The 18,013-nt window shown below is 44.9% G+C and overlaps 1 protein-coding gene across 1 annotated transcript in view; it reads left to right on the top strand.

Annotated features, from left to right (window-relative positions):
- Positions 1–18,013, top strand: part of LOC124622863 (tetraspanin-2A) — a 292,273-nt gene that overhangs the window by 101,245 nt on the left and 173,015 nt on the right. The gene's annotated exons all lie outside the window — the stretch shown is intronic.

Below are 18,013 nucleotides of genomic sequence, written 5' to 3'. Positions count from 1 at the left end.
TCCGCATCGTAGCCTCTGGAGGGCGTACGTCAGACGTAATCTGGGATAGAAGTTAGAAATATTTTAAAACAAGGTTTGGCCCACCAAATTATTTACTTCTGTTGCTACACACTCCAGGTTTTATGACTTCGGCAGCACCTTTTCCTATTAATGGCATTTTCAACACTGATGTGTGACTCTGGAATTCAAGCTCGCTCTGCAGTTCTCTGTTTATGGAGCTTCCTTCAAGTTGAAATGTCCAAGTCTGCAAAATAGCTATTAGTTGCTGCGATCACCTCCGCGATTTTATGAAATCGTTGCCCCGCCAAGCATTTCTTCAAATTAGGGAAAAACAGGAGACCAAGGGAGCAAAGGCTGGAGAACAGGGGGGATGTGAAACGAGTTGGAATCCTATTTCCACTAATTTGGTGACCACAATAGGTGAGGTGTATGCTGGTGCATTGTCGTGATGGAAAATGAAGTTTTTGCGGTCCAATCGCCGGCATTTTTCTTGTAGCTCGGTTTTCAAACGGTCCAATAACGATGAATAATATGCACTTGTAATAGCTGTAGTTTCCAGATAGTCGATGAGGATTTTCCCTTGCGAATCCCGAAAGACAGTCGCCATAACCTTTCTGGCCGAGGAACTGGTCTTCGACTTTTTTGTTGCAGATTTGCCCTTGGTAACCCATTGTTTAGATTCTTGTTTGGTCTCAGGAGTATAGTAATGTATCCATGTTTCATACAGAGTGACGAAACGACGCTTAAAGTCCTGGAGATTCTTCCTGAACAGCTGCAAACCACCCTTGCAACACTTCACACTATTCCGTTTTTGGTCAAGCGTGAGCAGTCGCGGAACCCATCTTAAGGATAGCTTTCTCATGTTCAAATGTTTATGCAAAATAATATGTACCCGTTCATTCGAGATTCCCACAGCACTAGCAACCTCACGCACCTTCACTCTTCTGTCGTCCACCACCATATCATGGCCGACCGAAGTGGCCGAGCGGTTCTGGGCGCTACAGTCTGGAACCGCACGACCGCACGACCGTGTATGTTGTCCTTAGCTTGGTTGCGTTTAAGTAGTTCTATGTTCTAGGGGACTGATGACCTCAGGTGTTAAGTCCCATAGTGCGCAGAGCCATTTGAACCAGTTTTGAACCATATCATGAATTTTATCAATGGTTTCTGGAGCCGTAACCTCCACAGGGCGTCCAGAATGTTCAGCATCACTTGTGCCTATATGGCGACACCGAAAATTTTGAAACCACTTATAAATTGTTCTAATCGAAGGTGCAGAGTCACCGTAATGTTTATCAAGCTTCTCTTTAGTCTCCTGAGGCGTTTTGCCTTTCATAAAGTAATGTTTAATCACCACACGAAATTCGTCTTCTTACATTTTTTGACAATCGCTCGACTTCCTTGATTCACATGAATGCCAAATACCAATAAATAGACCAATATGGCTGAAACTTGGCTTCAGTTCTTTCCAAAGATGCTACTAACCAAGCATGACCTCGATACTTACCGGTGGTGCCATCTCTCGGCCTTTGCACGGACTTTTGAAGCGCCCCTCGTATGTTTACACGACTGTAAGCTGACGATCCTGGTTTGGCGGACACTAAGGAGCCCTAACTAAATGCGTTTAAGCTATTTTTAAGAACATTTCTCTTGTAGCACAGCGGTTTTTTACTACTTAAAAAAGAACATAAACAGTCAGAAGCGCAAGAGACATAGCGCAGTTAGTGTTCGTAGCACCTGCTCCGTTCGCAGCCACTGTCTATCATAATGGTGTGAGTTCTGAAGAGGGTCTAAAATAAACAGAATGTTGTAACCTCATAAAAAAAGAGAAATGTATTCTGTTGTGGCTTTTCATGTACATTCAAAGACGTTTACATTCTGAACAGTTTCAATATACGTGTAACTGCACCGAAAGACAGAACTGTTACTACAAATATTCCAGTCGTAATGATCTATTAAAACCAGTAGATTATATGTAAGAATAATCCCCCACCCTCACCCACCTTGGCCTTACCATTGACCGTCATCTCACCTGGATCCCTCATCTGTGCTCCATCCAATCCAAAGCCCACAACCTCCTCTGACTCCTCAAACTCCTCTCTGGCCGTACTTTGGGGTTGCACCCCTCTACCGTCCTCCACACCTACAAATCCTTATTCCGTACCATCCTCTGTAATGCCAGTCCTGCCTGGATATCTGCTCCCCCCCTCCCCCCAAATTCTATGAGTCCCTCCAGAACCTTGAGCATCATGCACTCCGCCTCGCCTTCTGTATACACCTCCCGTCCCCCATGCGGATCCTCTCTCATTCCTTTCCCCCATCTGCTCCTATTCCTCAAACATATCCGCATACTCTATACTTCCCGCTGCCTTGGTCCCCCTCACCCCTGGTTGCTCCTCTCCTCTCCCGTCCCCGCCCCCTGCCACACCTTCACTGTTGTGTACCCCCTACCCTCCATCTCTACACCCTTTATCTCCTTTCCCAAGGTGGCTTCCATCAACTACCCCTCCCAGATAATGCCCTCTCTCCCTCCATCTATCCCTCCTATCAACTCTGATCCTCACCCCCCCCCCCCCTCCTTTCCTCTGTCCATTCCCTGGGCTCCCTCTTCCCCCCCCCCCCTTCCATATTGTTTCCTCCCCACCAAACCTCTCCCTACCTCTCTTCTCCCCCCCCCCTCCTCTGCCTTCCCCACTTCCTGTTGCATCTGCCCAGCACCCCCAACCCCTCTTATGGGTCCTCATCCTCCATTGGATCCTTTCCCCCCTTCCCTCTCCGCTTTTCCTCTCCTTCCCCCCTTTTTTATTTTCCCATCATCTGTCCAGTTCCCCCCACCTGCTCTCGGCTATGGTATGTCACATTTGCCAACATTTTAGTGCAGTGTTACAGTGAATATTCAGTGTTGTTCGTCTTTCTAGTATTGCGATCAGAAACCAAGCTGTCGCTGGGTGTGAATTTTATGTCTTTTGCGAACAGAAACCAGACTGTCGCCGTGTGTTTTTAATTGTCTGTCTATTGTTATACCTGTCTGCTTCGTATGTATTTTATTAGCATCATTATTCCTTTGTTCTATGTTTTAAGTTCCACGATTTTTTCGCCATGTTACTATTTAAGTCTCCGGTTTTATCGCCTATTTTAATTATTTATTTTCTTCATCTTTTTAAAACAAAGTCTATAGGCTGAAGAGCGGCATACTACGCTGCAGCCAGCCCGCCCCCTTTGGGGGGCATCGAAATTCAATAAGCCGGCCGAAGTGGCCGCGCGGTTCTGGCACTGCAGTCTGGAACCGCGAGACCGCTACGGTCGCAGGTTCGAATCCTGCCACGGGCATGGATGTGTGTGATGTCCTTAGGTTAGTTAGGTTTAAGTAGTTCTAAGTTCTAGGGGACTGATGACCTCAGCAGTTGAGTCCCATAGTGCTCAGATCCATTTAGAAATTCAATAAAGGAGAAAAAAAACAAATGTAAGAATATGCAAGGTGAGTGGTTGTTTAAGCCAAAGGCCAATAAAGTATGTCTTTAGGAAAATGAAACCATATTCGTTTATTTCTTTAGTTTCCAAGTTTTATACAACGTAGTGAAATTTTAAGCACATAGAAAATAATTCGGCTCTATCTGTTTCTTGTACCAGAACTTTTCAGAGCATATGTTATTCTGAAAACCCAGGACGAAAAAACGATGAATCTGCACGTGCTGTTTTCACTGAGCCTCTTTCCCTCGCAACGACGACGGCTGTGAACACACGTCTGAATAACGGCGCGCAGTGCGTTCCTGCCTCCCAGGTACACGCACCGCCGCTTCAGCTTTCACAGAGTCGTTGTTAACCTCAGCTGCGACTGCCGCCCACTCGCCGACACACAGACTCACTTGTTGTCTGCAAACACACAAGCAAATCCTTTTGCTTTCATGCCTGTGGCTGCCTTTCACGGCTTTGGAAGGGACTTGTGTAATGTAATGACCCGACTACAGAATGTAAACGTCAGTCGATTCATACCTCGCCGGATGCTGTGCGCCGGCAACGCTCCCTGTTCGGCTGACACGCCATCTGAATTCACGCCGCTCTCCCCGTGTTACACGGATAACCCACTTCCCATTTCGGTTTTCAACCCACCGCCTCTCTCTCTTTCTCGTCCGTCCACTGTCGCTTCCATCAGACTCTTTCTTCCCCACTTGCTCCCCGTTTTTGCTTCCGCTTCCTCTCGCTGCACCACACCAATGCACCACGGTACGTATTAAATTAAAATAACGAGAAGGCCTTCGTCGTCCGCAGTCGTGCACCGTGCGAAAAGGGCGCGCGCCGTGTACGGGGTAGTGGTGGGGCAAGGGGGTGGAGCTCGTACTGAGGTCTCGCTGTATCGCGCAGGGGCATTACAGTAGAGGGTTGCGTTGCCACTCGGCTTCGCCACGCAGCACCCGGCTAGCCTTGTTTATTTGCAGAGACTCAAGTGTTTCCGCGAGATAATTTCAGCTTCTAGGCGCGGCTGGAACGCCACCCCTTCCGCCCCTCCCCCTACCACTCTCATCCACCCTCCCCTCCCCTACCCTACCCACTACCACCCCCACCCTTTAGTTCCCGAGACTGGATTTCCCAAGCGAGGCTGGGCGGGCCGCTCTTGCCTCGCGTGAAATTAACGAGCAAATTAGTAAAGAGAAGCAGGACTAATTAGTGGGGGAGGCTGGTCCGGATGGTTTGGGACTGAGGACTGGGCGAGGTGTGGGCGGTGCCTAGCGGTGCTCGCGCGGCCCTTTCACTGCTATTTCTGCGACGCTGAAAGCTGTCTCCGTGGTGCCAGTGAACGCCGCCCTGTTTATCTGCTCCTGAATGTGTATTCTGTATTCTCTTGTGCGCAGTAAAGAACGAAACGATTAATACACTGTCTCCGAAGGTCGACAGTAGTTTTTCATCTCCTGAAACTTCAAAAATTCAGCACTTCGACAGGCTACACCATTCGAGATGATCTCTCAAACACCTTAACCGCTCAGTGGCTATACTAGGTTTCAGTAAGAAAACAACTTATAATCACAACTGTGATTCAGTACATCATCAAAGAGGTTAAATGAACCAAGTATGTAACCAAAAAAACTTAGCTTCGTCAATGCATTGCATCTCATTAGAGAACTACGGCGTCTGAAACAAGAGCAAGTGTCGCCATTTTACGTAAGAGGACTAACAAAATCGCAGACAGAGCTGCCATTATATATATATATATATATATATATATATATATATATATATATATATATATATATATATATTTCTTTAATGTTATTGTAATCACCTCATACAAGGCGGGCTGTCAGCAGCATATTACGCAGCTCTTCAGCCGTGAGTGGTAGAATAATATGACATATAGGTGGCACAGATAATACTGTAAAGACGGCGGGCAAAAAACTGTAGACACGAAAAACAATAAACATGAAGCCGTTCACGCTGGACGAGAAAAAACACTAACACTTGTTGACATGGCGCACATAACACAGAGGACTGCGATGGCACACGTGAACAGTGGTGGTGTGATGGCGAAAGAACACTAAACATAAAACGAAAGCACACACACAAGACTCTGATGGCGATGATCTCTGGCGTGCGAAAGTCCACTGAGCGTGTACGAGTCCAGGGACCTGCCAAGACAGGTGGAGGGGGGGAGTGGGAGAGGGAGAGGAGAGAGCAGAGATGCCACGGGCAGGGGAGAGAGGGGGAAGGGAGGAAGGGGGAGGGAAAGCCCAGGGGAAGAGGGGTGGAGGAAGGGGGATGGGGGCAAAAGAAGAGAGAAGGGAGGGTGCCTAAAGGAAAAGACATAGGAAGTTGGGGGGGAGGATCAAAGTTGATAGGAGGGGTAGATGGAAGGGAGGAGGACATTATCAGGGAGGGGGAGATGGCGGAAGCCACCTTGGGAGAGGGTAAGGAGGGGGGAGAGATGGAGACCAGGTGGGACGTGGGAATACAGGCGCAGCAGCGGGTGGGGGTGGGAGAGGATGGTCGAGACAAGTGGGTGAGGAGGATCGAGTTTACAGGAGGTGTACAGGATCCGTATCCTTTCAAGGAAAACGAGGAGGTGGGGGAACGGAGTGAGGTCGTACAGGATCCCCGTGGGGGAGGGGAGCTGTTTTATAGTAGAGGACACTTTAAAAACATAGAGATGGTCGTACTGAGAAGCAGGAATGGTAAGAGAGCAACTTAGCAACCCAGTTTTATCTTGTTCTTATGTGGAAGGTGATTATAAATATAGTGAGGTTTTATGATACGAGGGTTGCCCAGAAAGTAGCGCACCGCATTTTTTATTTTCCTCACCTGAAACTAAGGCTACGAATGCTAAACGTTACGTATGTATTATGTGAAGTCTCCTGAGTGAGCGCACCAAGTTCCCCTCGTTTCCGACAGATAGCGCAGCTGCAGGACAGTTTCAAAATGGTGTCTGTAGGTGATGCACTTCACAGGTAACGTGTTGTTATCGAATTTCTCACTGCAGAGAAAGAAACTATGAGAATATTCACAAACGCTTGTGCAAAGTCTATGGAGCATCAGTTGTCGATAGAAGTACGGTTAGTCACTGGGCACGGAGGGTAAGGTCATCAGAAATCAGTTCGGCGGAGCTCCACGATTTGCAGCGGTCACAGATACCATCCACGGCTGTCATATGTGACAGCGAGCTGACGTTGTGATTCGCGAGGACAGATGCATTACGACTCGACAGTTGGCACTGCATCTGCCAGTGAGCAAAGGGAGTGTGGATGCAGCTATCCGCGCTATTGGATATTCAAAAGTGTGCAAGATGGATCCTGCAAACTCACAGAGACAACATTTGTCTTCATTTGTTGCAACGTTTTGAAGCTGAGGGGGAGTCTTTCTTGTCCTGTAATGTGACAGTTGATGAAACCTGGGTTCACCATTTTGATCCCTCAACAAAACGACAGTCGATGGAATGGCGCCATTGCCAATCCCCGCGGAAGAAATAATTCAAAGCAACTGCATCCGCCTGTAACATCAGGGTCACCGTGTTCTGGGAGTGTGAAGGTATAATTCTCGTTGATGTGATGTCAAGAGGCAGTACCATTAATTCAGAAGTCTGTGTCAAGACATAAACAAAACTCAAGACGCGCTTCTGGCGAGTTCCCTGCCACAGCAACACAGGAGATATTTTGCTGCAGTACGAAAACGTTCGGCTCCACACAAGTCTGAGAACGGCTGAACACATCGCTAAACAGGATTGGACAGTGTTACCCCATCCACCCTACAGCCATGACCTACCACCCTCGGACTTCCATTCGTTTAGGCCATTAAAGTATGCCATTCGTGGAGGTCATATTGAGGACGTTGAGGAGGTGATTCACACAGTCAAGCACCGGGACAAGGACTGGTACCGACAGAGCATACACGCCCTTGTTTCGCACTGGAGGAAGGCCATAGGACGGGATGGAGATTACGTGGAAAAACAGGGTGTGTAGATAAAACACCATTCTTTCGTCTGTATAATTCTCATTATGTTCAATAAAGAGTTGTTGAAGAAAAAAGTACGGTGCGTTACTTTCTGGGAAACCCTCGTATTTATTGCACAGGGAACTGCAGTTCCATACGTTGAATTTGTGAAACAATATACCAGAAATAAATTCAGTGACGTTATACACATTGAGACGAAATAGAACACAGCATCAGTAATTAAAATGAAAGTGAAGATTATTGCGTATCTACAATAACAGTTTATATACCCTGACGCATATGTTATTCAACTGGGATGAAATACTAATTTAACTTCGTTCTGTCCATTCAAATCCACCTCTGCTGCATCAGAGATGAAATGCGCTGATCACATAACATTATCAAAAGCGTTCACTTTCCAGTTCTGAGTCTGCATTATTGCTGTTGCATTGCTCTGCGTGTGGAATGAATGAGCTACTTGTTAGTTACGCCTATGAAATGAGATTACTTAGTCAAATGATTTTCTCAGAGGGTAGACACCGAGATGCAAGCTCTGTTTAACCTGTAATCCTTCATACATCGCCAGAACTTCCATAGAGCTAAATCTTCAATCATAGGAACTGAGATTCGGAAAAATGTAAGAAAAACAATGGTCATATGCCTATAACTTAATATCGTATTTTCTTAATGTCAGTCGTAACAACCCATAATAATTTTTAATGACAATCATAGTTAAATAGCCGACCGGTGTGGCCGAGCGGTTCTAGCCGCTTCAGTCTGGAACCGTGTGACCGCTAAGGCCAGAGGTTCGAATACTGCCTCGGGCATGGATGTGTGTGATGTCCTTAGGTTAGTTAGGTTTAAGTAGTTCTAACTTCTAGGGGATTGATGGCCTCAGATGTTAAGTCCCATAGTGCTCAGAGTCATAGTTAAATACTCGGCCGTAATCGGATAATACTGTCAATCACTAATATACCAAGATGTCCACCAACAATAAAATATTCTGGCAATTGCGTTCTGTAGCTCTTCAAAAACTAAGACCGTTTTAGTCCCAAATCATTATAGATCTCTTTCTGATAATATAAAAACCTACGAGGAGTAGGCCCTCTCCGTTTTTCAGAGATCGCCACGCTCCGTTCCAGTAGTAAGTGGTATGTTATCGTTGGTTGCGCGTGTTCTCACATTTTCAACAGGATTCATAGTTTCTTTAAACACGGAATAAAACATGAATTAAAATATATTTGGAAAAATGGTAAAAAAAGGCTATAGCATAAGATCTATTCGTATTTATCACACTAACTGAACGCACATTTAAGACGTGGACTGAAAAGTGATATGTGATAATCTGTTGTACGTCTCAATCAAGTATAATACCTAATGAATAACAGGGACGCATGCAAAACAGAAAGTAATGCACACAGAGGCGTTACGAAAAGTGAACTTGTATACTAACAAGGCACGAACGAACTGCGTCTATACAGTTCAGTACACAAAAAAGCAGCATAAATTCACTTAATTAAATTGTAATCTATCTGAAATCACTAATAAAAATACTCCTAAGCGTTTTTAATAATAAATAAAAGCAGTTCGGAATTATTTACTGGTATTACAACGTAATCAGACTGACCTTCAGCTACGTGGTAATGTGAAATAAAACGATATCTGCTTACGTAATTATATCGGAATCTTTATGAAATCGATAATCACAATTTCTAAGCTACTTCCAGCACTTACGCAGCACTCAGAAATCTACACAGAGGAGACGTGCCAAAGCCTAGCGTTTGACCAAAGCTCACCTGTGCTGACCTGCTGCACTTGCGATCGCCCTCATAGGCCGACGAAGTGGAAGTGAGCGTTGACCGCTGGCGAAGCCCCTAGCTTCTCTCTAGTGGTTTCCACCTCGATTGATTTTTCCGTAACCTTGATATTGACAGTTTCTGCAGACAGAGGCTTCTACAGCTCCGAAAAACTTCTCTGGTCCAAGGCTTGGGTATACAACCGCAGAATCAAGGATACACTGCACACTTTCGTTTGATGGTCGGTGGGAATTCTACACATCACTAAGAGAAGAGCTGAACAACTATTTATCAGACTTATATTACCAAATTAATGCGGACATGCATTCAGCTCTCCTAAATGTTCATTTCTCCAACTTTATTGATCTGCTTTTCCTTCTAGCGACTGGGGTTGCTAAATGCGTCTCGAATAAGGAGACATTTTGGGACGTTTGTGGCTCCTAAGGGAGCAAGACATACGAGATTAAAGTTCTCCTAAAGGCTACAATCCTCAAGTATAAGCTACAACAGAAATACGTGCCCATATTCAAGTGCGTATGTTCGACTACCTTTCCTGAAAAAGGGAACAACTTTTATCTTTTTCTACGCGCTTGCAACGCCTTTTTTCCCAGAGTCCTGCGATATACTTCTGTTGTGTCTTTTTATAAACTTTGAGTCGAATCTGAACTACACCGACTAAATTTCGAAGATGATTGTGGGAACCTACCTGAGTATTTTCGTACAAGAGACCCATGATCTCCGTTGGCCTGTTACAGAGTTATTGCAATTGTAACATTTATCGTTTATTTTTGCCATCTCAACTGCTTATGCGTTCCTTAGGCAAATACATACAGGGTGTAAAGTATTTAAACCGACCAACTCTGGGAGATTGTAGGGGACATCAAAACAAATATTTTTCCCTAAAATCATTTTTTCCTATGAGGAGTATTTAAACAGGTGGAGGCCGTATTACGCTCTTCAGTTGTCAGAGGGCGTATTACGCTCTTTAGTTGTAGGCAACTGCTGTCCACCAGTGTAGTAGTGCATTGTCTCTGTTTACTAATGGAGCGATACACCTGGAGTGAGTACACTGATATGGTTGGTGCGTTCTATGTAGCGCACCACAACGGAGGAGCTTCACAGCGGGTTTATCAACAACAATATCCTAATCGCCGTATCCCGCATCATACGACCTTTGCTGCTGTCTACCAATGTCTGTGTGTGACCGGGTCATTTAGCAGATTACCTGGACAGGGACGCCGTCGCAGAGTAAGAACGCTGCAATTTGAGGTAGCTGTCTTGCAGCATGTGGAGCGGGATCCTTCAATCAGCACTCGTGCAATTGCACGTAACATGGGGACGAATCAGACGAACGTAAGAACAGTCCTTCGAGAGCAATTGTTACGTCCATTTCACTTACAGCGTGTCCACAACCTGGAACCAGTTGATTATCAACCCAGAGCACAGTCTTCGCAGTGGTACCTGGAACAGTGTGAAATGCATCCTACATTTCCATCCTCTGTGTTGTTTACCGATGAAGCAACGTTCGGGTGTGATGGAGTCTTCAACATGCACAATTCGCATCTTTAGAGTGAGGATAAACCACATGCCACAGTTACTAGCGGTCATCAAGTGCGGTTCTTCATTAATGTGTGGGTCGGTGTTGTTGGGGACTGTTTAATTGGGCCGTATCTGTTACCTAGGCCATTGAATGGCAGGCACTATTACAATTTTCTCGACAGAGAATTGCCAGAATTGCTGGAAGACGTCCCACTCCGTACAAGACAATGCATGTGGTTCCAACATGACGTGGAGCCGGCACATTTCAGTCGTGTGCGTCGATTCCTGGACCGACGGTTCCCAGAAACGTGGATTGGCAGAGGGGGTCCTGTACCATGGCGTGCTCGATCCCCAGATACGTCCCCTCTGGACTTTTTTGTGTGACAGAGATGCGCAACCTTAAAATTTTAAAAATAGAAATTTCGCTATGTTTAGTTGACCTTCACTCACGATATACATTTTAAAGGCGTGTTATTATATAAGTAACGTTCTGAACCTGAAAATATTGAATGCAACATTAGATGGGGACAGTGACATTTACAACTAAGCATCAAGCGTCCCTAGTGTTGAGAACAGCTGAAAGAGTTGAAAACAAATAAGTCGCCAGGTCCAGATGGAATCTCATTTCGGTTTTACAGAGTGTACCGTATGTCATTGGCTCCTTGATTAGTTTGTATTTATAGCGAATCTCTCGACCAGCGCAAAGTGCCAAGTGACTGGAAAAAAGCAGAGATGACTCCTGTATATAAGTAGGGTAAAAGAACGGACTCGCAAAATTAAGGACCAATATTCTTAACATCGGTTTGCTGCCGAGTTCTAGAGCGTATTTAGGGGTTTGAATATAATAAATTTCCTAGAGACCGAGAAGCTCATGTCCAGGAATCAGCACACTTGTAGAAAGCATCGCTAATGCGAAATCCAGCCTGCTCTTTTCTCACATGAGATACTGTGAACTATGGATGAAGGGCAACAGTCAGATTCCATATTTCTAGATTTCCGAGGAGCATTAGACACGGCTCCCCACTGTAGACTGTTAACGAAGGTACGTGCATACGGAATAGGCTCCCAGATATGTGGCTCAAAGACTTATTAAATAACATAACCCATATGTTTCCATCGGCGGTAAGTGTTCATCGGAGAGAGGGGTAACATTAGGAGTGCCCCAGGGAAGTGTGATACTACCGTTGCTATTTTCTAAGTACATAAATGATCTAGCAGACAGTTTAGGCAATTATCTGCCAATGTTCGCTGATGATGATGTGGTGTACAAGAAGATGTCAAAGACAAGTGATTGTAGCTTGACACAAGATGACCTAGACAAAATTTGTAGTTGCTGTGATGAATGGTAGCTGGCTCGTAAGGCAGAAAAATGTAAGTTAATGAGGATGAGTAGGAAAAACAAAGTAGCAATATTCGGATACAGCTTTAGTAGTGTCCTGCTTGACACAGTCCCAACTTTTAAGTATCTAGGCGCAATGAAATGGAACGAACTTGTGAAGATGGTGCTACAGAACCCGAATGCTCGACTCCGGATTATTGGGTGAGTTCTAGGAAAGTGTAGTTCATCTGTAAAGGAAACCGTACATGGGACGCTAGTGCGACTATTCTTGAGTACTGCTCGAGTGTTAGGGATCTGCAGCGGGTCAGACTGATAGAGGACATCGAAGCAATTCAGAGGCGAACCCCTAGATTTGTTACCGGTAGGTTCGATCAGCATGCATGTGTTGCGGATATGCTTCGGGAGCTCAAGTGGGAATTCCTGGAGGGAAGAAGACATCCATTTAGAAGATCACTACCGAGAAGTGGCGTTGAAGCTGACTGCAGAACGATCCTAGTTCCGCCAACATATATTTCGCATAGGGACTGCAATGATAAGACACGAGAAATTAAGGCTCATTCGGAGGCATATAGACAGTCGTTCTTCCATCGCTCTATCTGCGAGTGCAACAGGAAAGGAAACGACTAGTTTTGACACAGGATGCCCTCCAGCAGGGAAATCCACCTTTCAAGAATGTAGTTGATTTGATTTACCACAGAATATTAGTGATGCTGGCCTTCGTGAGATGATAGAAAAGCGAATACTACAGGGTTATTACAAATGATTGAAGCGATTTCATAAATTCACTGTAGCTCCATTCATTGACATATGGTCACGACACGCTACAGATACGTAGAAAAACTCATAAAGATTTGTTCGGCTGAAGCAGCACTTCAGGTTTCTGCCGCCAGAGCGCTCGAGAGCGCAGTGAGACGAAATGGCGACAGGAGCCGAGAGAGCGTATGTCGTGCTTGAAATGCACTCACATCAGTCAGTCATAACAGTGCAACGACACTTCAGGACGAAGTTCAACAAAGATCGACCAACTGCTAACTCCATTCGGCGATGGTATGCGCAGTTTAAAGCTTCTGGATGCCTCTGTAAGGGGAAATCAACGGGTCGGCCTGCAGTGAGCAAAGAAACGGTTGAACGCGTGCGGGCAAGTTTCACGCGTAGCCCGCGGAAGTCGACGAATAAAGCAACCAGGGAGCTAAACGTACCACAGCCGACGATTTGGAAAATCTTACGGAAAAGGCTAAAGCAGAAGCCTTACCGTTTACAATTGCTACAAGCCCTTACACCCGATGACAAAGTCAAACGCTTTGAATTTTCGGCGCGGTTGCAACAGCTCATGGAAGAGGATGCGTTCAGTGCGAAACTTGTTTTCAGTGATGAAGCAACATTTTTTTTTAATGGTGGAGTGAACAGACACACTGTGCGAATCTGGGCGGTAGAGAATCCTCACGCATTCGTGCAGCAAATTCGCAATTCACCAAAAGTTAACGTGTTTTGTGCAGTCTCACGGTTTAAAGTTTACGGCCCCTTTTTCTTCTGCGAAAAAAACGTTACAGGACACGTGTATCTGGACATGCAGGAAAATTAGCTCATGCCACAACTGGAGACCGACAGCGCCGACTTCACCTTTCAACAGGATGGTGCTCCACCGCACTTCCATCATGATGTTCGGCATTTCTTAAACAGGAGATTGGAAAACCGATGGATCGGTCGTGGTGGAGATCATGATCAGCAATTCATGTCATGGCCTCCACGCTCTCCCGACTTAACCCCATGCGATTTCTTTCTGTGGGGTTACGTGAAAAATTCAGTGTTTCAACCTCCTCTACCAAGAAACGTGCCAGAACTGCGAGCTCGCATCAACGATGCTTTCGAACTCATTGATGGGGACATGCTGCGCCGAGTGTGGGAGGATGTCTGCCGAATCACTAAAGGGGCACAGATCGAACATTTGTGAATGCCAAAAAAAAACATTTTGAGTTTTTGTATGTGTGTACAAGGAATTGTGAAAATATCTCAGATAATAAAGTTATTGTAGAGTTGTGAAATCGCTTCAATCGTTTGTAATAACCCTGTATTGTGACATTATGCAGTGAAAAAAATTCGGAATGCGGACATCCCACGAGTTATTACCGTCTGGTCGCATGCTCACGGATCTTCAGACCTGTTTATCACGTCGATGCTTCCAAGCATTGCTTCAAACTGGCGAGTATTTATCCATTTGTTTATTTAAGGAGTATAATGGTACATCTACATCTACATCTATACTCCGCAGCACACCATGCTGTGTGTGGCAGAATATATTTCGTGCACCACTGTCACTTCCCCTTTTCCTTTTCCAGTCGCGAGTTATTCGTAAAAAGAACGACTGCTCGTAAGACTCCGTACGAGTTAGAATCTCTCTAATTTTACCTTCATGGTCTTTTCGCGTTATACACGTAGGAGGAAGCAATCTTTTCCCACTCCTCTACGAAGGTACGCTATCGGAAGGTTAACAATAAGCCACAGCGTGACGCAGAACGCCTCTCTTGCAGAGTCAACCAGTGGAGTTTGTTGATAATCTCGGTGACGCTTTCGCGCTTGCTACATGCAGCTATAGCAAAACGCGTCGCTCTTCTTTGGATCTTCCCTGTTTTCTCTGGTTGGTTGGTTGGTTGGTTTGGGGAAGGAGACCAGACAGCGAGGTCATCGGTCTCATCGGATTAGGGAAGGACGGGGAAGGAAGTCGGCCGTGCCCTTTGAAAGGAACCATCCCGGCATTTGCCTGGAGCGATTTAGGGAAATCACGGAAAACCTAAATCAGGATGGCCGGACGCGGGATTGAACCGTCGTCCTCCCGAATGCGAGTCCAGTGTCTAACCACTGCGCCACCTCGCTCGGTGTTTTCTCTACCAGTGCTAACCGGTACGAATCCCATACTGACGAGCAATAAGTATTAATCGAACGAATGTTTTGTAAGCTGCATCCTTTGTTGACAGACTAAATTCCCTGAGGATTCTTCCAATGACTCTGTCTGGCATCTGCCTTAACTGAGATTAATTTTACGCAGTCGTTCCATTGAAGGTAGCTCAGTACGCATACTCCTAGGTATTTTGTGAAAATAACTGATTTCAGTGGTTGTTCTGCAATTGTGTGATCATAAAATGAAGAGTTAATGTATCTGCAGTACGATACGTTTCTTTATCTTAAGCGTCAGTTGCGATTCCCTGCGCCTAGCGTCAATCCTCTACATTTCGCTATTATTTTCTATTGTCGCGACTTCTCTGTACGCAACATCACCCACGAGGGCGTCATGGAACTTCCAGTATAACACTACACTAGTGCACGCCCGAAGTTACTTTTACATCTGAACATTTCTCTCCGTTAGAATAACAAGCTGTGTTCTGCTTTCTAGAAACTCTTCCAGCCACTATACTAAGTACGCTGGTATTTTGTTCAATAGGCGGCACTGCGGAACTGTATCAAATGCCTTCTGGAAGTCAAAGAACACGTCGTTTATCTGGGCGGCTGTTTCTACTGGTACCTGCAACTCGTGGGTGATGCGGCAACCACAATCAAAAATTTTGTTCTCTTGTATCCCAGAATGGCGTGTGTGGGGTTGCGTTCTACCAGTTGTTGTTGTTGTTGTGGTCTTCAGTCCTGAGACTGGTTTGATGCATCTCTCCACGCTACTCTATCCCGTGCAAGCTCCTTCATCTCCCAGTACCTACTGCAACCTACATCCTTCTGAATGTGCTTGGTGTATTCATCTCTAGGTCTCCCTCTGCGAATTTTACCCTCCACGATGCCCTCCAATACTAGATTGGTGATCCCTTGATGCCTCAGAACATGTCCTACCAATCGATCCCTGCTGCTAGTCAAGTTGTGCCACAAACTTCTCTTCTCCCCAATCCTATTCAATACCTCCTCATTAGTTACGTGATCTACCCATCAAATCTTCAGCATTCTTCTGTAGCACCACATTTCGAAAACATATATTCTCTTCTTGTCTAAACTATTTATCATCCATACCACTACTTTCAGAAACGACTTCCTGACACTTAAATCTATACTCGATGTTAATAAATTTCTCTTCTTCAGAAACGCTTTCCTTGCCACTGCCAGTTTACATTTTATATCCTCTCTACTTCGACCACCATCATTATTTTGCTCCCCAAATAGCAAAACTCCTTTACTACTTTAAATGTCTCATTTCCTAATCTAATTCGCTCAGCATCACCCGACTTAATTCGACTACATTCCATTATCCTCGTTTTGCGTTTGGTGATGTTCATCTTATATCCTCCTTTCAAGACACTATCCATTCCGTTCAACTGCTCTTCCAAGTCCTTTGCTGTCTCTAACAGAATTACAATGTCATCGGCGAACCTCAAAGTTTTTATTTCTTTTCCATGGATTTTAATACCTACTCCCAATTTTTCTTTTGTTTCTTCACTACTTGCTCAATATACAGATTGAATAACATCGGGGAGATGCTACAAGCCTGTCTCTCTCCCTTCCCAACCACTGCTTCCTTTTCTCACGAAAGGGAAGCAGTGCCATTTGGTTTCTATAGAAATTGTAAATAGCCTTTCGCTCCCTGCATTTTACCCCTGCCAGCTTCAGAATTTGAAAGAGAGTATTGCAGTCAACATTGTCAAAAGCTTTCTCTAAGCCTGCAAATGCTAGAAACGTAGGTTTGCCTTTCCTTAATCTAGCTTCTAAGATATGTCGTAGGGTCAGTACTGCGTCACGTGTTCCAATATTTCTACGGAATCCAAACTGATCTTCCCCGATGTCGGCTTCTATTAGTTTTTCCATTCGTCTGTAAAGAATTCGCGTTAGTATTATGCAGCCGTGACTTATTAAACTGATGGGTCGGTAATTTTCACATCTGTCAACACCCGCTTTCTTTGGGATTGGAATTATTATATTTTTCTTGAAGTCTGAGGATATTTCGCCTGTCTCATACATCTTGCTCACCAGATGGTAGAGTTTTGTCAGTACTGGCTCTCCCAAGGCTGTCAGTAGTTCTAATGGAATGTTATCTACTCCCGGGGCCTTGTTTCGACTCAGGTCTTTCAGTGCTCTGTCAAACTCTTCACGCAGTATCATATCTCCCATTTCATCTTCATCTACATCCTCTTCCACTTCCATAATATTGTCCTCAAGTACATCGCCCTTGTATAGACCCTCTATATACTCATTCCACCTTTGTGCTTTCCCTTCTTTGCTTAGAACTGGGTTTCCATCTGAGCTCTTGATATTCGTACAAGTGGTTCTCTTTTCTCCAAAGGTCTCTTTAATTTTCCTGTAGGCAGTATCTATCTTACCGCTCATGAGATAAGCCTCTACATCCTTACACTTGTTCTCTAGCCATCACTGCTTAGCTGTCGATCTCATTTTTGAGTCGTTTGTATTCCTTTTTGCCTGCTTCATTTACTGCATTTTTATATTTTCTCCTTTCATCAATTAAGTTCAATATTTCTTCTGTTACCCAAGGATTTCCAGCAGCCCTCACCTTTTTACCTACTTTATCCTCTGCTGCCTTCACTATTTCATCCCTCAAAGCTACCCATTCTTCTTCTACTGTATTTCTTTCCCCCATTTCTGTTAATTGTTCCCTTATGCTCTCCCTGAAACTCTGTACAACCTCTAGTTTAATCAGTTTATCCAGGTCCCATCTCCTTAAATTCCCACATTTTTGCAGTTTCTTCAGTTTTAATCCACAGTTCATAACCAATAGATTGTGGTCAGAGTCCACATCTGCCCCTGGAAATGTCTTACAAATTAAAACCTTGTTCCTAAATCTCTGTCTTACCATTATATAATCTATCTGAAACCTGTCGGTATCTCCAGGCTTCTTCCAAGTATACAACCTTCTTGTATGATTCTTGAACTAAGTGTTCGCTATGATTAAGTTGTGCTCTGTGCAAAATTCTACCAGGCG

Source organism: Schistocerca americana, chromosome 7 (genome assembly GCF_021461395.2).
Source record: "Schistocerca americana isolate TAMUIC-IGC-003095 chromosome 7, iqSchAmer2.1, whole genome shotgun sequence".
NCBI lineage: Eukaryota > Metazoa > Arthropoda > Insecta > Orthoptera > Acrididae > Schistocerca > Schistocerca americana.
Note: the sequence above shows the minus strand (reverse complement) of the source record. Positions and strands in the feature narration are given on the sequence as shown.